General features: G+C 43.2%; 1 protein-coding gene across 2 annotated transcripts in view; it reads left to right on the plus strand.

The window, feature by feature from the left end:
* The window catches only part of NOP14 (NOP14 nucleolar protein), a 1,083,467-nt gene that overhangs the window by 632,001 nt on the left and 429,971 nt on the right, over positions 1-21,495 (plus strand). The gene's annotated exons all lie outside the window — the stretch shown is intronic.

Here is a 21,495-nt window from a genome sequence, read left to right on the forward strand (position 1 = left end):
TACATGTTTAATTCACTGTTCTAGTTATTTATATTGATGGTGTAGTTCCAGGTAATGTTTTGTTGTAGAAAGGTTCGTAATAAAACTGGGAAAAATGTTAAGGATTCAAAATGTCCAAACCTGACCATTTCAAATTTGTTACCTCTACTACCCCATACTGGAGTTATCTTGGAGTAGGTTCTATACATTATTTATTTATTTAACATTGTTTACCGGGAAATTACAACTTGGAACGAAGCCAATTTTCAGCGGAGGCCCGGGAAGAAATGTTCCAGACATGTGTCTTTGTAACGTGGGAAGAAACTGGAGCACCCGGATGAAACCCCACACGAACTCAGGGGCAACATGTAGACTCCATACAGAAAGCACCCCAGCCGAGAATCAAACCGGAGAACCTCTTGCTGCGAGGCAACAATGCTACTGCTGCGCTGTTTGTATTAATGGGGGTTGGTGGGGGTACACTCCTCCCCACAAATCTTATCCAAAAAGTGTGGAGAAAGGGATGAAAACACATTAAGAAGCATTGGATTTAGTGATTTTGAAACCCGGACATTTGTTAATCACAGTTTTATCAATACGCTCAACTACCTTCCAAAATCAAAACTAAATTAATTCCTTCAGCTGTGTACTGCACAGAAAATTAGTTGTCGTCTTAGTGGTGTAAGCCTCTTAACGGATTGTGTATGTAATTCTGTTTTGTCTTCCTAATTGGTAGAGTCCCTGATACCAGCTGAAAAGGAGTCCAGAGTTACTGCCCTGAATTAAGCTATATTGATGACTTTCTGCATCAGTAAGAGGGTAACTGATCATTGAATTTTTATGTTGTATACAGTAAAGGGTTTTTTGGTTTGAGTGTGTTTATATATTCCAGTTTATTGTGATCCCTATATTACAGGACTACAGATAGACTGTACTCCTCAGTGTCAGATTTACAGCATTTCATGTAAGAGTTTATATAGGCTTGTGTAGATTATTTATATTTTTGTTATGGGATGTCCAGTTTAACAAAGAGTTTTCAGTGAGGGCCCATAGAGAAAAGCTTCTAACAGCTTAAATTGGTGATAATTACAGTTTGCAGGATAGTAGTACCAAATTGTTGTGTGATAACATTCTTCTTATATTATGAATTTTTACTAGATTGTGCACCGTCATAAGTACCTTTATGGATCTAACATCAAAGACCCATCTTGGTGGTTCACTGATTAGAGTCAATCTCTCTACCATACAGAATTAAGCACTTATTTATTTTTTCTTGGAAGGTTTTGTACTCTGGGATATGCTTTGATGCTTTGCTCCAGTCTAACTCATGTTGTCTGTTTATGAAATTATGTATTTATTTACTTACCTGGTTAACAAAATTAAATAAATAAGTGAACTGTTCTGAGACCATTTTCACATATGAGTCAAGTCAGGCTACAGGGACAACAGTTACATTCAGATGTAGCATATGTACCAACTTCAGTTCACATTAACATTCAGTTGCAATGTGTTCAAAGTAATAACTCATTAGTCTGCATTTAGTGTCATGCAAGTTGTCCAGTTATTCTTGGCCATAGCTGGCTGGCCTTCTCAAAGTCTAGTGTTCATCTATGAACCATTTACATAAACTTGCTTAGCTGCTGAGCCTCCCCTTTTCTGCCAAATGTACAGCTCAAAGCTGTCTTGATGGATGTCAAACGACAGCAGCTCAACCCTGCCATATGCAGAAATTGGGGAGAGAGAGATCTTCAAAGTATGGCAAAGAGCGTATCAGATGAGGAAGGCATCAACCGAGAGTTCTTTATGCAGGCATTAGCAGAAGTTTCCCACAGAAAGCCTTAGGCCCCATTTCACAAGGACCAAAGCACAGACAGTAATCCGCAAACTAGCCCTCCTGAAGGTAATACCTTTGTAAAATCAACTTTCTGGATCTTGCAAGTGTTGAATTTATTCTCGACTATACAAGGCTTTAGCCCATATGATTCTTTCAGTTTGGTGGTGACACTGAGCACCATTTCAAGTGATCACTCTTAAAGAGAGACCTTAAGTCACTTATGGTCATCTGTGGGCTGGCCTTAAGTAGAAGCATTTGTGTATATGTAGGTAAAAAGGAGAAGGAGCCTCCATTCCCTTCATAGAGTCCTTCATTAAGAATACAGTCACTGTAGTCTGGAAGTACCCAGATGCTGGCCTTGTGTTGTCCAGAAAGGTGGAAGTACTTTAAAAGCCTATGGACAAATGGAGCAAGTCCCTGACCAGGCATCCTCCAACATACCCAGTGTGACCTTTTTTGTTCAGCTTAGGCCCCCCCCGGATTGGAAAAGCAATAATTTGCCTCTTTGCTACCACACAAACCATTAAACGCTGTGGATGATTGTAGCAAGAAAAGTTTCTTCTTCCACACTGGGGCTTAGGACCATCAGCTGTTCATGTCACATAACTATCTAGTAGATCAGGAGCTGCAAAAGCTTACTGACCTCTCTTGAGTCTGAACTGTGGTTTCCATGATGGGCTACCATTTGGCCCCTTTTAATTTTGATTGTGCTGACAAAAATGGTCTGGGCTGCAGGCTTAGAGTTGTACCTGCACAGGATGGTGTGGCTGAGTCTGGTCTTACTTTAAGGAAATTGTGTATAACCCATTAGAGGGAGAAGATGTTCTTCATGTTTCACTGTTGCAGTCATCACATTTGGGTTATCTGCCTGCAGGTAGCCCTCAGCCGGCCTGAATACCAGAGCCTTGGATCCCTGTGTTGGATGCTGTCTCTTCTTCCATGATGTCAGGTCATCAGGGGTATAAAACATGCAACCGACACCATTACATCAGTCTTTCTTGCCGTGTGGTGCCGGAAGCAGAAACATTTTGCAAATGCCGGTTGGCCGACTTCTGAAATTTCATTTTCGAGTTTCAGAACCGAAGTCTTCAAAAAAGCTAATTACCTCGTTGGGGATCCTTTTTCTTGCTCTAACCAATGTCAGTAAAAGTTAACAATTGTCTTACCTGTGGAAAGCAAATACCTCATAAAGATTTTCATTTGTACTGCATTCCTTGCTTATGCCCAGAGCACGACATCCCTCGCTGTCGGTTTTGTGCCATGTTCAACCCCCGAACTATTCGTCGTCAGGCTATATTTGCAGCAAATTATTTTGGTCCTCTGTATCCGTGCTCTGAAATGGCCTTGGTAAGCCATCCGACTATTGATATTTTGAAAAAAAACATAAGGATAAAGACAGAGACAGACCGCATAGGTCCAAAACAGCCGACGACACTTCCAATAAGCTAGTCGCCAGTCTGCCGGTACTCATTGAGGTGCTTTCGCAGCCCCTGATACCCGCTACTTCAGATTCGCAGGCCTCTACTGAAACCTATTCAGAGTCCGGTATGCCGCGAGATGCTTCTTCGACTATGGAACCTGCGGATGTCTTTACCTTGGATGGGTCCGGAGTAGCAGTGCAGGCACCTGCTTCTGAGGGTGTATTCAGGCCTACAGACTTGCATTTTCAACCGACGCCATCTTTTTCATCCAGGCCTAAAACTCGCACCAAGCCTAGGAAACCGATGTCCAAACCGAATGCTCAGGCCCATATGCCTAAAAAACAAATGCTTAAAATGGCTGAAAACCTTATTACCTTAATTAGGCGCAGCCAGCCTTCCCCCTCTAAGAGACTTAGAACTGATTTTCCTTCTGATTCTTCTGATCAGGAATCTGATATTTCTGTTTCTTCTGATTACCAGGATTTGCCCTTATCTACCTATATGGATTCAGATGCAGAGGATTCCATTCCCTCTGCTTCCCCTCCAGAAGAATTTTCTTTTGGTGAAACCTTGCAGACTGTTAGGGAGCATTTCTGCTGGGAAAGCCAGGATTACTCTGACTCCAAAAAGAGACTTAGGGAATTCTTACTCCTTCCTCAACGCAGGCCTTTAGCTATCCCTCCTGTTCTGGACATTGTAGATGATACTGTCTTGGAATCTAGCCTGTCCCCAGACACTTTACCTCCAGCTCCCAGAAAACCTGACAGGTATTAGAGTATCTGACTCTCACAAGTTTCTCTTCAAGAATCCTACTGCGGATCCAGAGACCATTTCCTAAGGACCAAAGGGCATTAAGGCTACTGCTGCCAAAAATCCTACCCCTTCTGATAGAGGTTCTAGAGCCTTGGACAGATGGGGTAAGAAGGTATACACTTCTGCTGCTTTGGCCATTAGGGCTTTAAATTGCCAGTTTCATATGTTAAAGTACCAGCAGCATATTATGGGGCTACTTAAACAGAAAATGATGTTGATTCCTGACTGTACTGAACTCAAAGAATTACAGGATTTAATGCATTCTGCAGAACAAGTTGGTAAACATACTTTGCAATGTGGTTTTGACTCTTTAGAAGCATCTTGCAGGCCTGCTGTCACTGGGTCTGTACTTAAAAGGCATGCTTGGCTTCAGGAGCAAAACTTGCCAGATCATGTTAAAGCTAAATTACTGGATGCTCCCTTAAACCAAGACCACCTGTTTGGCAACAAAGCAGAAGTCATCCTCAAAAAGATGGAGGAAAAAGCTAAGTCTATGCAAAATGTTAAAGATTTCCTGCAAGTACAGCCTCCCAGATTTAATAGGCATTGGCCTTCAAAGAATTGGTCCTTTCCAGTCTCTTCCAGGCCTTCTCAGTCCAAACCCAGGGACAGCAGACCACCTAGGAAACAGTCTCAGGCTACGTACAGGCTGAAGCAGTGGGACGCTCCCACTTCCAAAGTAGGGAGTAGTAAGACACACACCCCCCTACGGAAAAATGGCACAATGACTTAACCTTAACCCTTCCGAGCCGTGCTCAACTGCCTGCTCCCTTAGGAGGAAAGCTCGCCCTGCATGCAAAAAACTGGGAACTCATTACCCAGGACAAATGGGTTTTGAATATAGTTTCCCAAGGATACAGATTCCATTTCCACACACTGCCAACCCCAAACGGTTGGGCAGACCTACCCCCAAATCAGTGAGCAGAGGCTCAACAGCAGGTTCTTTCTCTTCTAAGTATCAGGGCTATTGAACCTGTCCCAGCAGAAGAAAGGGGACAAGGTTTTTATTCAAGACTTTTCCTGGTACCCAGAAAAGACAGCTCCTGGAATCCTATCCTGGACCTGTCTATTCTAAACACCTTTTTGGTAATCCCAAAATTCAAAATGCTAACACTTCAACAGCTGCTTCCTATGCCAGGCAAAGACGCCTGGTTGGCAACCTTAGACTTAAAGGAAGCTTACCTGCACATTCCAATAAGGGAATCTTGCAGGAAATACCTACGCTTCAGGGCAGGCTCCATGCACTATCAGTTCTCTGCACTTCCCTTTGGCTTATCTACTGTGCCTAGGGTATTCACAATGTGTCTAGCTCCAGCCATTGCATTTTGCAGGCAGAAAAATAATCAGATATACCCATACTTGGAGACAATTGTCTGATTCAGGCAGAAAGCCAGGACTTGCTATTAAAACATTTGGCATTCGTAAAGAAACTTCTAATCTCTCTGGGGTACACCATAAACGAAAAGAAATCGTACCTAGTACCCTGCCAACAGATTGTATTCCTGGGAGCAAGCTTGAACACAACTTCCCAGATGGCTTTCCTCACTCCAGAGAAACAAGTTTATTTGACAACCTATTTCAGATTACTGGCCACAAAGACCCAGCTATCTGCAAGGAAAATTCTGCATGCCCTGGGGTTCATGGCCTCTTGCATTCTACTAATTCCATATGCAAGACTGCATATGAGGAAACTACAATGGTATCTAAAAAGCCTATGTTGTCAACATTCTCAGAACCTGGAATCGATGATTCCTGTCATTCCTTGTATAAAGAGAGAGTTCCTTTGGTGGGCAGAGGCCTGCTACCACAACAAGGGCCTCCCTTTCACTCTATCCCCTGGCGCCCAAACCCTAACACAGGGGATAAGATCACACTCCACCAGGGCTGCATCTACCTCTACAGCCTTTCTCAGAGGAGTCCTACCACGGACATCCTAGAAGCTGCTACCTGGAACTCTGTACATACCTTCGCCAAGCATTACCACATGCCTATTTTTTCTAAATCCAAAGCTGGTTTTGCCACTGCAGTCTTGCAGGGCTTAATAGCTGGCCCTAATGCTCTCTAACTTCCTCCTCCCTTCCTTAGCTTTGGGAATCAACCCAAATGTGATGACTGCAATCAGTGAAACACGAAGAACATAGTACAGTTGTGTACACTTACCATAAATGTAGATGTTCGAGTGTATTCACTGATGCAGTCCTTGTTACCCTTCCTCCAGCCACCTAACTTCTCTTGGCTCTACCTTTCCTTCTTGTTTGGTGTATTTAAGCTTTCTGGTGTATTTGCTTTTTGATGGAGGTGTACCATAACATATAATGTGAAGTTGTTCAATCTCACCGTTCATTCTTCACTGATTGGTTCGGAGCCGATCCCTTGGATCCGACACGGCCATTAGCAAGCTCAAGGTTTTCCAGTTGCTCGAGACCCAGCCCCTTATCCCATAATGCACTGCTGGAATTACCTCAGATCTTGTTTGCCACGGCACGGATCTCTGTGGTTTCAGCTTGCTCGAGCCTAAATCTTCATAAATTATTCAAAAATCGCAAGTTTTTTTTTTCTTTTCTTCTGTTAGAAATATATATACTTATAGTTCACTTGTTAGGATAGTTTTTATAGCTCCCTTCCCTGTTAATACTATACTTGGTGTGTTTTTTCTTAGTGGCCTCGCGCTGGCCTACTTCTAGTAGTAGTGTGCATTGGTAGTTAGATTGGAGTTTTAATATTAGTTTGACTGTTTAATACTGTTTAGCTTATTTTGGCCCCCTTTTCTTTTGGGCCATTGTTTCAGTGTTAATTGGTGGTTGTGTTCCTATCACTACTAGCTAGCCTTTCACTTCGTTATTGTGGATAGTGGTTTTTGGTTATTGGACATGTCTGAAGAAAAACAAAAGCATCCTAACTCTGGGTTCAAAAAATGCCCAGACTGCGGACAAAAGATGTCCGTTACTGATACTCATGTGCAATGTATATACTGTCTAGGAGCTCTTCACTTGCAAGAGTTGTGCAGCATATGTCACTCCTTTTTTTCCAGGGTTACATTAGAAAGGAAGAGGAAATTGGTGGACAAGGGTTTACTAAAACACCCCTTTGCCGAGGCGTTAAGTGACCAGAATGGGGTCAGTAAGTCCTCTCGTTCTTCCCAATCCTCAGGAGAATCAAAAGCCACAAAAAAATCTAAGAAAAGTGAGGATGCTGGGTCATTGGCTCCACAGTTTTCAGAGCAGAGTGTCCCTTCTTCTCTGATCTGGTCCACGGTTCTGGAGCCGGTATCAGAGTTGCCATTGTCTCCTATTTTCCAATCTGCACCGTCGGTGCACTCGTCTAGGTCCTCTGTTAGTCTTTCTGATCTGGACATGGACCAACTGGTACAGAAGCTGTTAAGGGCACCAGGCCTAGCTAAATTGCTGTCAGCTCCGACCCTAGCGTCTGAACCGAAGACCATTATCCCGGAATTGACTGCTCCTCCTCCGAGCCGTACTGGGTTTTTCGAGCCGGAGGAGGCTGACCTGATAATTGAAAAGCCCTTGGAGCCAACACCTGCTCCAGTGTTGTCTGTTCCATCTGCTTGGACATCCTCGGCGCAGACCGGGGACTGTAGGAGCCGACATTCCCCTGTCGGGTCCGGGGAGGGTAGTTGCACCAACTTGTAGGTACCGACTCTTCCTCTCGGGGCTTTGGCTCGGATGAGCTCGGCTCCTACCTCGGCCTCGGTGCCCATGGCCTCTGTGTGGGAGGGGCTTGAGGTTCCTTAGGGTCCTTTGACTCCTTCCCATCGGAGCCATGATGCCTTTGAAGCCATGAGGCGAGTATTGCCTCCTAAGACTTCCTCGACATCAGGATTGGTCTCTTTTTCCCCTAAGGTGCCTGTGTCTGCTTCTGTTTCCATCGGCTCCAAGCGTAGAGACCCTGAGCCTCCGGCAGCCCCACTGGGTGCTCTCTGCTCTTCTGAGACTTCCCCGGATGTTCCCGCTGAGGAGGTTCCCAGAAAGAGTGTGCAAGAGGAGGCATCTGGACTCCCCACAGGAGTCTTTGACATCTGGCACTGACTTAGATGAGTCAGAAAGGTCCCCCCGATCCCCTCTGAGGATATCTCCTTTGCAGAGATACTTGAGATCCTTAGGCAGAGGAGCGATTGGCATTACAAGAACCCTACTGAGGATGAGTCACTTCTCCTGAAGGCTTTCAGTTCTCAGCCTTCCACCTCTTGGGTGTCTCCACCCTATGAGGAGCTTATGGACCTGGTCTCTCGTAGAGTGTGGGAGTCACCGGAATCTATGGAACCTGTCCCTAGGAGGCCTAACAAGTTAATTTCTGCCCCAGTAGATAAGTCCTTTTTGACCAAGGGAGTCCCTGTTGATGCCATGGTGGTGGCAGCAGCCACCAAAAAGTAAATATCTGAGACGTCCTCGTCTATCCATCCACCTAACAGAGAGTCTAGGATTATGGATAGATATGGGAAATACATGTTTAGTTCAGCGACTTTCGCACTTAGATCACTGAACTATTTGACCCATTTTACCAGACTGCAGAGAGATCTCCTTAAGGAGTTAGGAGATGCTCTTCAGGGGACGGTAGCTGCAGGTGCTTCCTACAAAGGTGCCACCCAGCTTGCTACCCTCAATTCAATTGTAAACTCATCCATGCGTCTCATATATGCAGCTGATGGTACTAGTAGGGCAGCAGGTACATGAGTTGCTCTTCGTAGACACTCCTGGATGCGCCTCTGTTCCTTCGCGGAGCCTTTCATATCTTCATTTGTGAATACCCTGTTTTATGGCTCATGTCTGTTTGGGCCTAAAGTAAAGGAAACATTGACCAGGTGTGAGCAAGAGGGAAAGACTATGTCTGCTATAGGAGTCCGTTTTTCCACGCCTACTCGGCCTTATCCCAAGGGCCAAAGGGGAGGGAAGATGTGGTTCCAAAAAGTCCAAGGAGCCTTTCAGGACACACGTGGTGAAATTCCCTCTAGGGGCAGGGGAGGGGGTTATAATGGAAGACGCCGCCCTCGCGGCTGAGGGGGTCTGCAACAGCAGGGTGACAGAGATCATTTCTCTGGTCAGCCCTACCAGCGCTCCTGAGCGGAGGCCCGACTGTCCTACTCTGGAGGCAGTCGGGGGTCGCTTATTTTTGTACCCAGAAGCCTGGCTGGACATAACAGAAGACAGATGGCTACAAAGTATCGTTTCCAGAGGGTACTTCTTACTGTTCTCCTCTCCTCCCACCTCCGTCAGGAGAACCTCAGACGTTCCACCCATTCACAGGGAGAAAGCAACTATAGAGGTCACAATTTGCTAGAAAGAGTCATCCAGCCAGTCCCAGCAGACCAAACAGGATTTAGAACCTACTCAAGATTCTTTTTGGTTCCAAAAAAAAACAGGGGACTGGAGACCCATTTTGGACCTCGGCAGACTCGACCAATTTGTCAAGAAAGAGAAGTTTCGGATGGTCACGCTTCAGTCCATACTTCCCCTTTTTAGGGAAAGACAATTGGATGTGCTCAATTTCCAGGATGCGTACTACCACATAAAGATGGCCAGGCCATCCAGAGATCATCTGCATTTCTGGCTGGGAGCCAATCACTATCAATTCCAAGCCCTGACCTTTGGTCTCACTACAGCCTCCAGAGTGTTCACCAAATGTATGGCAGTGGTCACCGCTCACTTGAGACGTCTAGGATTCCAGGTGTTTCCGTACCTAGACGATTGGCTCCTTACCTCCACCACCAGGCATCAACTAATTCGGGCAAGAGAATCCACTCTGACACACTGCAACCACTCAGGCATTACTGTCAACTTAGAAACGTCTGCCTTGTCACCATTGCAGCATGTAGTCTTTATCGGGGCAGAGTTAGACACTTCAACCACCACTCTGCGTCTACCTGTCGAGAGGGTCTCACTTCTTCACCAACATGTCAACTCACTGGTGTCAAAAGACAGAGCTCCAGCAGCAGAGGTCTTAAAAGTACTGGGTCTCATGGCAACAGCAATCTTAACCATACCATTAGCAAGGATGCATATGTGGATTCTTCAATGGCTACTGTTCACTCAATGGTCTTATCAGGAACTTCCAATGAAGCATATGATTGTGATAACATATTCTTGCAAGAGAGACCTTCAGTGGTGGTTGATGTCGATTCATGTCACAATAGGATGTCCATTTGTACTACCCCCGCTGATGGCCACTGTGACCAAAGAAGCTTCCCTGATAGGGTGGGGGGGGGGGGGCATTTTAAGGGAAAGACTGCCCAAGGCACATGGATGGATCAAGAATTACATCTGCATATCAGTGTTCTAGAGATGAGAGCAGTACTTCTGGCATTGCAATACTTTCATGACTCTGTTCCTCTAGGGACAATTGCAATTCAGACAGACATGTAAGTGGTCTGATATTTGAACAAACAGAGCTGGACCAAGTTTTACCCTCTTTGCCGAGAAGCCATCAGAGTTTGGCAGTGGGCTGTGTCATCCCAGTGCTTTCTGTTGACAGTGCACATACCGGGGAGATCCAACGTGATAGCAGACAAACTGAGCAGGGCAATTTTGTTGCCACATGAGTGGTCCCTCAATCAGGACATTGCGGACAGGATTTTCCGCAAATGGGGCCAGCCTTGCTGCGACTTTTTTGCCAGTCACATCAACACCAAATGCAGAAGCTACTTCACCCTGATTCCCCCTCCAGGACAAACCCCCAAGAGGCGCACTTGTATATGATTGGCCCCCGGGTCTCCTATATGCATTTCCTCCAATACCAAGATTTTTACAGAAAGCAAAGTCGCTGGGAAGGACCGTCATCCTTATAGCCCCCCATTGGCCTCAGCAGATTTGGTTCCCATTTCTTTATCATCATCTCTTGGAGGATCCATGGATTCTGGACCCAGTTCCAGACCTTCTGACACATCCATCAGGGGATCTCCACCCTTCATTGCTGTCCCTGAAGCTGACAGCTTGGCTGCTCCAGTTCCCCACATAGCCAGGCTTCACAACCTTTCTTATGACACAAGGCAAATCCTTTTGTCTTCTCACAAACCTTCCACCAAGAGATTATATCGTAGTAAGTGGAAGAGATTTTTCCATTTGGGCTTCCAAACAGAACATTGATCCTTTTCATGCTCCCTTGACATCTATATTGGAATTCTTAACTGTTATCTTTAATGAAGGAGCGGCAGCGGCTGCAATTCGGGTCCAGTTAGCTGCCATATCTAATTTCCATGTTGGAGTAGATGGACTAAATGTTATGGCCCCCAAGTTGTCCAAGACTTTTCTTAAAGGGTCCTTTCACATGAGGCCTCCAGTAAAAACTCCTTATTCCCGCTGGAATTGAGTTTCATGTTATCTTGCATAATTCTCCCCCTGTTTGAACCTGCATCATCTTGTGATCTCAAATATTCGTTGTGCTAAACCATTTTTCTAGTGGCCATTACTTCCGGCCGCAGAGTGTCAGAGCTTCAAGCTCCTTATATGATTTTTCATGCTGATAGAGTATCTCGCAGGTCAAATCCTTCCTTTTTACCTAAAGTTTATTCTGAGTCTAATATCGATCAAGTCATTGAATTGCCAGTCTTTTTCCCCAACCACTCCAACAAACTAGAGTATATGCTGCGCAAACTAGACGTTCATAGACAGCTCAGATATTATTAGGCTAGGACAAAAGATTTTAGAAAATCAGACCAACTATTTGTTTCCTTTTCTGAAGCCAGGAAAGGTATTCCGGTGGCTAAAACAACCCTTTCTAAGTGGCTGTCTGATTGTATCACTTATGTTTATTCAGCAATTAATATGCCCTTACTACACAGAATTAAAGCTCATTCAACCAGAGCAGTTTCTACATCCTCTGCATTTCAAGCCAAATTGCCCAGTGACAACATCTGTGCTGCAGCCACTTGGTCTGAGCCTCATCCCTTTATCACTCATTACAAGGTGGATAAGGCCTCCAGGGACAGGGCTTCCTTTGGTTCTACGGTCCTGAAAAATATACTCCTGTGAGCCACCCAAGATTGAGGGTGCTAGGGACGCTAAACATCAGTGAAGAATGAACGGCGAGATTGAACAACTTCACATTAAGAAGTTGTGTACTCACCATAATGTTCCATGTGAGTTGTTCCATCTTGCCTTAATTCTCACGTCCCTCCCTCCATCCCCCACCTGGCTGACAGTTGACCTAGATGTTGGTCTCATCCTGGTAATTAAATTCCTTCCTTTTTCCCTCTCTTAGGAAAGTAGTCCTTTTATAAGGCTATAGTACACGCAGCAAACAAGATCTGAGGTAATTCCAGTAGTGCATTATGGGATAAGGAGCTGGGTCTCGAGCAACTGGAAAACCTTGAGCTTGCTAACAGCCATGTCAGAGCCGAGGGATCGGCTCCGAACCTATCATTGAAGAATGAAGGCGAGATGGAACAACTCACATGGAACATTATGGTGAGTACATAACTTCTTAATTGCTTCCCATTGTAGGGGCACTTGACATCTGCGGCAAGAAAAACTGATGTAATGGCATCGGCTGCATGTTTTATACCCTTGATGACCTGAAGTCATGGAAGAAGAGAGAGCATCTGATGCAGGGATCCAAGACTCTAGTATTCAGGCCGGCTGAGGGCTACCTACAGGCAGATAACCCAAATGTAATGACTGCAACAGAGAATATACTCGAACATCTACATTTATGGTAAGTGTACACAACTATACTTTCTCTTTGGGAAAGCCTCTCAAGACTTGCTGGATGATCTTTTGAGAGGTGCATAAGACCTAACCACTCTAGAGGACCTTTATGATTTTTCTTGGGCATTTATTTTCCTCCTATTCTTAATCTGACCACGAAAGAGGAAAACACCTTCTTGCAGATTGAACAAAACAGTAAAGCATCACATGGCTTTGCCCATTCCTTTGTTGACATTTTCTGAGGAGGATGGGTTCTCTTCTGTGCCATCCTTGGGCAGCTTTCCATGTTGCTTCTAATTTGGAGAACCAGCATACAGGATCAGTAGGATCTGGACATAGTCATTCTGCCGCATCTTAGAATTCTCCTATTGTACATCAGGAGGAACTCAACTTAAAATCCAGACTCTTAGCAAAGCTCTTGAGAAAGGCCAAGACTCCCATTCTGTATTCTGCATGTAGTTGGAGGTTCTGTTTCCACATCCTCCTAGTTCTGAAGGAAATAGATGTTCTTTGTATGGATCACTGCTGCACTTAGTATTCCTTGAAGCATGTGAATCAACTGCGGGTTGACTTCCACTGAGCATCCCAACTTCCAGAGCTCTGAATTAGTAGTGATGAGCTCCTTACATGAGAAAACAGGGCAGCTTCTTGGTTAAAAGATGAAGGCCCGTGCCAGCTTGAGTTCCTTTTGTCATGGGCATTTGTATTGTTTGGCGTGCGAGCTTGCATTTGCTCATTGGCTTTGGCCCCAGAGCTCCTGTTGTAAAGACTTTGAGAGAAAAGTTCCCCATTGGGGAAAAATCTTTACTTATTTCTGTTCTTACTGTGCAGTATTTGATTTTTGCTAGTGGATTTGTAGAGCAACCATATGTGGTTCCTGAGGTATAGTTTTTGCTCAAGGTGGTTACCAGTCATTGATAGTGATATCTCTTATTACAGCCACCATATATATCCCCTTTGGAGGCAAGTATGCCGGCAGTTTCTAGTATGTTCTCCCACTATAAGTGCATACCATAAGTAAGGTACACTGCTTTCTCTGTTCAGTAGAATGGCTGATGATCTGCCGCAGTTTGTGGTGCTATTCCAGAAGGAAAAAGATTTCCATGTGCTCTTATGATCTCTAAGAGCAAGATCAAGGTATCCCACCAAGCATAGTTTAATGGGGGTTTTATGTCATGTAGGCCGGTATCCCTGGAGTGAACTAAGCCTTAGTCTATAGCCTCGTTCCTGGTATCCATTTCCCAGTTGGAGTTTATTCAGGACCTGACACGGTCAGCTGGAGACCTTTTCCTGCAGTGGCAAGTACCATTTCAGTAGACCTCAATGTCAGCGCCCTTGGAATAGTTGGTGTGAGAGGAATGCTGCAGAGACCACTGGTTCAAAATCATCTTTGGAGAGGGTGAGAGAGAAAACTTAGCTTGTAGGACTCTTATGGCGTCCACTCTTGGTTATAATTCAGACAGGAAAGAGTCTCATTTAGTTTCCTGCCTGAAGGTATGTCATTTGTCAAAACTCTGAGGATAAGAGAAAATTTCAAGTGTGAGGTGCTAGAGATGCTGGATATGAAGAAGAAATGTTCAGACCTCCTCAGCCTGAAGACAAAGCATATATCAGTCTTGTTAGAGTTTGAGCTGTTTGATGTCTTCCCACTTGCTTCTTTCAAACTAGACTCAGAACTACCTGCACTCAAAAATGATTAGTATTGTAGAGTCAAGCAGGTATTCCACCATCTTTAGAGAAGCACAGTGTTGGTCAGTATAGTAGTCTCTGCAGATGTGGGGTATACCTACTGATGATGGACAGACACGTACCTCTATGGTGCTTTTCACACTGATCAGAGAAGATTTCTCATATTTGTTTGAGCCCTTTCTCTTCCAGTTTACTTCCTGACACTTTGAGCTCTGTCAAAGTATCTTGCATCAACTGTTTTGGAAAGAAAGGGGGTTGTCCTGGAGGGGGATCCCCCTTTGGGGGATGTTCTTGCTGCCAGATTTCTTATTTTCTAATGTGGCTGGCAACATAACTGTTAATTCTAAGATAGCAGTTTATCACTGGAATTTGAATCTTAGCCACTTTACTTACTGCCAGCATAGGACAAGTTACAATCAATGTGAAACTGCTCATACCAGATAAAGGACTACAGGTCCCATTATGCTCATGAAAAGACAATTTATTTTATATCTGTTATGTTTTTGTGCTTCAGTACTGTTCCATGGGCTATTGTGGTTTCTCCTGTCTTGACCTCTTCCTTCAGATGCTCAGTTAAAACTTGGTAATTATGCTGGACATAAGCTAGCTGTAATGACTTGCAGAACTGACTTTTGCCACATTGTATTGCCTCAGTTAATTCTTATAGGGGCCAGATGCAACTGCATTGGCTCATTTTCAAATGCACAATAAACGACCAGGTATAAAAAAAATTAATTATTAAAACATGGTACTGATTGGTTCTTTTTGTTTTTTAAATTGTATTTAAACACTGTGGTTTTATCTGATGAAGTCTATGATTATTTTGTGACGAAAACAGCTGTTAACCATTTTGTTGGCATTCATTTTCTTGGGATTAAAAGCTTCTTTGCCTAGCTGCATCTTTTTGGACTGGTGTTTTTTTCGTTTATTAATTTCTATTCCACCGTAAGTGAAGTCTAGCTGCCTCCTCTCCATGTTTTCATTTCAAATGCCTCCTGTGTTTAACTTGGTCAGCCCCTCCATTTCTGTAAAATAAATTGACGTAGATTGGTGGGGTTTGGCTGTAGGAGGGTGTAGTTGTTTGGCTTAGTGTGTGATCTCATCTTCCTTTAGAGTGTTTGTTTTTCTTTTATTTGTGGAGAAGGAGCCCAGGCAGCAGATTTCTTTTTGAGGCCATTTTTTTTTTTGGCAGCTTTAGCACTTGGCAATATTGGTTGGTCTAGTTGCAGGGCATGCTTACACAGTAGGCCCACTTTGTTTCCCCATAGGCGACAATGTTTTGCATCCTCATACATGCATCTTACACAGTCTCCCTCATTATGCCCTATTCTCATATCTTCTGTTACTGTCTCATTGTGCCTTATCTAATGTGCCATCTGCCATACATCTCTGGTTGTTTCTGGATCCTTTTCCATTGTGTTTTTCTTAATGTGTGATATTTCGAGGTAGATATTACAATTGTGGTGGCCGTTAAATTGTTATTTGTGGTAAAAGAAAGCCCATAACTTGCGTTATCATATATCATATAGAGTGGGGTGTTATCCCCATAAGTCAGTATCCCATAGCTGCATTCAGGGACAACACGCCGGTCACAAAGCTAAATATCCATGGTACAATGTGTATATTAACAAAACAAAATAAAATCCATCAGGTTTCTTAGTTGTTGGCAGCAGAGATTTGAGTTTCAGGATACTGGTTCAAATGTTTTTGGATAGCAGTGAAAATAGGGGCTTGCTAAATATTGTGCTATTCCATGCCTAATAGATCTAATGTGATTTTATGTGATTTTGACCTGCACTCCCCTAGTCTATTCCATCCACATCTTTTTCCCCCTTTTCCCATTTTTTAAAGGTGTCACTTTTTCCATTAATGTACATAATCATCTAGAGCCAAGGGTTCTATAGATGACACATATGAGCCTATGACACCACCTGCCCACAATGTAGATATGTACCTCACCAGATTACATGACCAGAAAAAAAAACTGATGGAGAAAGGGAAAGGATCCAACATGTGCATCTAATGTCTACATTGCACAAGCCCAGATCCAAAAAATCAGGTAGGAACTAGTTCTAAGTCTCAGACTCCAGAAAAGTCAAGGGGAGAACTTCCTTTCTTTTTTTGTGTTTTTGGAGCTACTTATATACCATTCTCTAAATTAAATATTTATCTATCTATCTTATCTATCTATCTAATCTATCTATCTATACTTAAGGCTATCTGTCTGTCCTTTGGGACCAGGGGGGTCCACTGGACTAGTAGCTATTCTTATCAGGGTGACCTAAGGCGATATTTATACTACTAGGTGAAATTGTTGAATCAGCAGGTTGTCCTACTGTTTTACTTTTCCTGAACTGCCAAGTGCCAAGTCAAGCAGACTGAACTCAAGTCAAGGCCAATGGCCTATGTATTCTTCCAAAGGCAAGTAAGTGCATTAGGCTGCACTTCAGTCTCAGCTATTGATTTGCCAGGATTGTCTCCCCTTCATTCTGCTCCAAAGGGTCCACAGCCTTCTACTCCAAAGGGAAGTACTACCTTCATGTGATTTCTGACTTCCTAACAGAAGTGGGAGGTGGTGGGAGTTTAATAGGCAGTTAGGCCAAATTAGGAAATTTCCCTTGCTGTTTTTGAGAGGCCTGTGCTGACTGAACACTGAGTAGTGTTAGTTTTTGTTCCGTTTTTTTTTGCCACCAAAAGTGTTAGAGATATCCTAAGCCCTGTGTGTGTCTGTGTCTGTGGTAGCTGCAATAATCAAAGGCCAATGTTTTTATGTGTTTGCAATCTAGTGACATTACAGACATTACTACTTCAGAAGAGGCACAGAGGCCTGGCAGCAGCAAATCAATTGTCCATTGTCTTCCTGCACAGAGTGATGGGGGTAAAGTTGTGAAGAAAGAACAGCTTCTATATATTGTAGCGAGTCTACTTTTTTTTTTTTCTCAGCAGTCTTTTGACAAGGTTTTTGGTTTGTCCGCAAATAGGTGATTCTCCCAGTGAGGGGAAGGGATGAACACCCATTGTGCAAGCACCACAGGGTTTGTGTATTATAAGAACCCCCTAAGGTTTATGTCTATCGGAGGTGGAGTTTTCCTGTTAAGTGACACACTGCTCACAGGAGTTGTCATGCACTTCCCTAAACAAAACAGAAACTTTAAGTGGTAGTCCTTAGGTTGAATTTATGTCTTGCAACTACACTTATTTGTAAGGTTTTCACACTTATTTGTAAGGTTTTCTGTGAATGTCATAAAAGGTTTGTGCCCAGTGGAGCCCATTTTTCTCACTACAAATGCTGCACTTCTCAATGATAATGTTATAGTCTGCTCAAAGCAAAATGGTCATTGGTAGTAGGTAGTGGTAGTAATAGTTGTAGTAGTAGTCTTTATTTAGAATTTGTCTTACTCAGGCACACTTACTTGCAAGGTTTTCTGATGATGTCATGAGCCTCATGATTACCAGCAAATCCAGTAACTTACCTAGATGGTATTGGCAAGCTGATGGATTTTCGACTGACTGATTCTTGGAGCAAGAAAGAGCTGAAGATTGTGTGGGATGCTCCACCTTTTAGCTATACATTTGACCAGTATTCCAAGAAGGAGAGCAGTTCATCCACATCAGGGACATTTGAAGAATTCTGGAATTTGGGTCAGAAGGGCAGCTGTCCATTCTTACTTTTTTCGTATAGAAAACCATTCTGCTTTAGCAGTAATCTCTATACTCAAACAAATGATGTTACAGTGAATTTCCTTCTATTCTAATGTTACTGTATTCTTTACATGACGGATCCTCCGCCATGGGTGACCTGACATCCGGCCAGTATACAAGACCTTTTAAGTACTGCTAGTATGCGAGATGTCACACGAATGGCTTAGGTGTATGTCGGCCATAAAAGTAGAACTTCTCTACCACAGTCTGAACGTAATCTTTGATCGTCGAATCCATTTGCCTGAGTCGTTTGCTGCTGGTCTACTTTTCAGACAATTGCTTCATGGGTTTTTGTTCTTTTTTCTCTTGCTACTGCTTCTGTTGTGAGGGTTTCATGTCATCCAGGAAAGGCAAGAGCCAATGTGGGAGACAGATTCCACACAAGAATAGCCACTAGCTGTCTCTCTCTTGTTTGGGGCTTACCTATAACCATACATTATGCTGTATTTGCCATACCTTCATCCCCAAGACCCCATGTAGCTGTCTTTCACTCTTAATTTATTATATATTTATTTTATATATTTACATTTGTTAACTGGGTAGTGTCTGACTGGGTTGGAAACCCGTTTTCAGCGGTGACCCGGTGAGAAAATCTCCACAATACACATTATTGAAGATACCAAGCAGTAAAAAATAGTATAAGTAGTACATTGCTAACAATATGCAATAAGTGTAACAAATTAAAATAAAATGTAACAAATTATAATAAAATATAACAAAATATAACAACAAACATGCATGGTTCAGGCATATAGGTACACTTTTTGTTTTTACACTGTAATGGAAGTACATAAGTCATGTAGTTTTACAAAGGTGAGTCACATCTGAAAGAGCAAATATTAATAAAGATAAGACCGAGAGTAGAATAGCCCTATGTGGGATGAGCACTATTTGGGCTATCATGTGAGAGATGAGTGGAAAAATTGGAAGAGAATTAGTCAGGAGCAATACAGGGGCATAGTCAGTTATTTAAATAGTCTTTCAGGGTAGTTTTAAATGTGGACAGGTTGGAGTTTTTTTATTATATGTTGAAGAAGGTTGTTCCAGTCTTTGGCTATTTTATGGGAGTAGAGGGAGTCTCCATGATAGTTGTAAGATTGGGTTACTTTTAGCATTAGTTTGTTGGATGGCCTGAGGAGTCTACAGTTTGTGTTTGGCTGGACTAGGTTTGATAGAGCTGGGCATTCGGTAGGGTTAAATATGATTTTATGGGCAAGTGAAAGTTGTTTTAGTACTAATAGGTTGGGAAGCTCCACACAGTTGAGCTGTCTGAGAACTGAGCAATGGTGTGTTCTGTGAGGTTGATTGGTGACAAACTTAGCTATTCTGTTATAGCAGAAACCTAGTTTATTTAGGTCAGTTTTTGATAGGTTAGTAAAGATCTCAGAGCAGTATAGGAGGGTGGGTAGCAAATGCGATCTTACAGTGGCAAGTCTAGCTTGTTGTGTAAGATAAGAGTTAATCCTATATAGAGCTCCTAGTTTAGAGTGGATTTTTTTGATTGTAAGACAGATGTGTTTATCAACTTTAAGTGAACCATCTATGGTTACCCCAAGCAGCTTGGTCTGATTGGTGGATTAAATTTTTGTAATGTTAGATAGTATGGAGAGGGATGTGCTGTTGGGTTTGGAAGATTTATTAGAGAAAATTATGAGCTTGGTCTTATTTGGGTTTAGGATGAGTTGGTGGCTGGTGAGGTACTTTTCACTGTCTTGGAAAGATTGCATTTTGTGTTGGAGTTCTTGTGGGAAGTGGGCTGATCAGATAAGACAGGAGTCATCTGCATGTTGGATGACGGCATGTTTGGTGGCAGCATTCAGGTTGTTGGTAAATATGATGAAGAGGAGGGGCCCAAATATGGAGCCTTGGGGTACCCCTGTGGTGACTGGTAGTAGTGGGGAGAGTCTGTTTGTCCATTTAGTCGCCTGTTGACAATCGGATAGATAACTGTGAAACTATGTTAGGGGTGTGGTATTGAGATTGTAAGTGGCAAATTTGTTGAGTAGCTGATGAGACACTGTGTTAAAAGCTTTTGACACAGTGTCTGAGAAAATAGCTGAGACTAGTTGTTTTTCATTTTGAGGTGGCGAATGGTCTCTGTAAAGGTTATGAGGACGGAGTTAGTACTATGTTTAGGCCTGAAACCATGCTGTGCACTGGAGGGTAGGTTGTTGACAGTGAGGTGTTTCATGAGTTGCCGGTAGATAAATTTTTCTTGGATTCTGGCTTTATGGGATAGAATGGCGATGGGACAAAAGTAATGTCTCCTAGATGGTCCACCCTCATGTAGTGGTATGGTATGAGAACTTTTCCATAATTTAGGAACGTACTGTTTCGAGAGAGAGCAGTTGATTAGCAATGATATGGGGTAGGCGATGGGCGGAGCAGCTAGTTTTAGGTATTCGTTTGGAAGCTGGTCGGCAGCCAAGCAGCAAAGTTTTAATTTACATAGGAGTTTTTTATGTAGGAAGTTGGAGTGGGACTAAAGGAGAAGAAATTTGTGACATTAGAGGTTGGGGAGGAGACGGTGAGTGGTGAGTTTGTTTTATTGTCTAAGAGAGAAGTGATAGAGTTGAAGTGGGAATTGAACTGGGTGGCTAAGGACACAATGATATTAATAGTGAGGAGGGCAGGGGTATGGGGTTTTACCGGGGTTAAGGAGGTGGTTGATGTTCTGCCAGAATTTTTGTGGGTTGTGCTGGTATTTTTGTTGGCAGGTGAGGAAGTAGGTTCTTTTATCACTGGTGACTTTTTTCTTAGCATGGTTTCTAAGTTGCTTGTAAAGGGTGAGATTGTTGTTTTTGGTCATATGGTATAGTGACCAAGCCCTATTCCTTTGTTTCATTAGTTGTTTTGTTTCATTAGAAAGCTATGGTAGCTGTTTGGATTTTTGGTGAATTTTGCTAAGGGGGGCAAGATTATTTAATATTTCAAGGAATTTGTTATTGAAGTATTCTACAGCTAGGTCTAGTTGCAGTTTTATTTAATGGGGACCTATTGCAGTATTGTAGTAGTAAATTGAAGTGTCAGAGGAGAAATACTTTTTGCTATGGGTCTATGTATGAGAGATGCTGGTTTGGATATGTATTTTCTTCCTAACTAGAAATGTAGGGACATGGTCACTTAGTGTGACTGATAGACCACTTGCCTGGTACCCATGGTTTGGTTTATTGGTTAAAATCCAGTCAAGTAGTATTTTTTTATAGTGTGTCACTGCAGGTGGAGTAGTATGATGAGAACATTTTTAAAATTTATACATGTAAAGTTGTTCAATCTCGCCGTTCGTTCTTCACTGATGGGTTCGGAGCTGATCCTCTGCTCCGACACGGCCGACTAGCAAGCTCAAAGTTCTCCAGTAGCTTGAGACCCCACCTGTTATCCCACAATGCACTGCTGGAAT

The sequence above is a fragment of the Protopterus annectens genome, chromosome 2.part1, assembly GCF_019279795.1.
Source record: "Protopterus annectens isolate FY-2018-M chromosome 2.part1, PAN1.0, whole genome shotgun sequence".
Classification (NCBI taxonomy): domain Eukaryota; kingdom Metazoa; phylum Chordata; order Ceratodontiformes; family Protopteridae; genus Protopterus; species Protopterus annectens.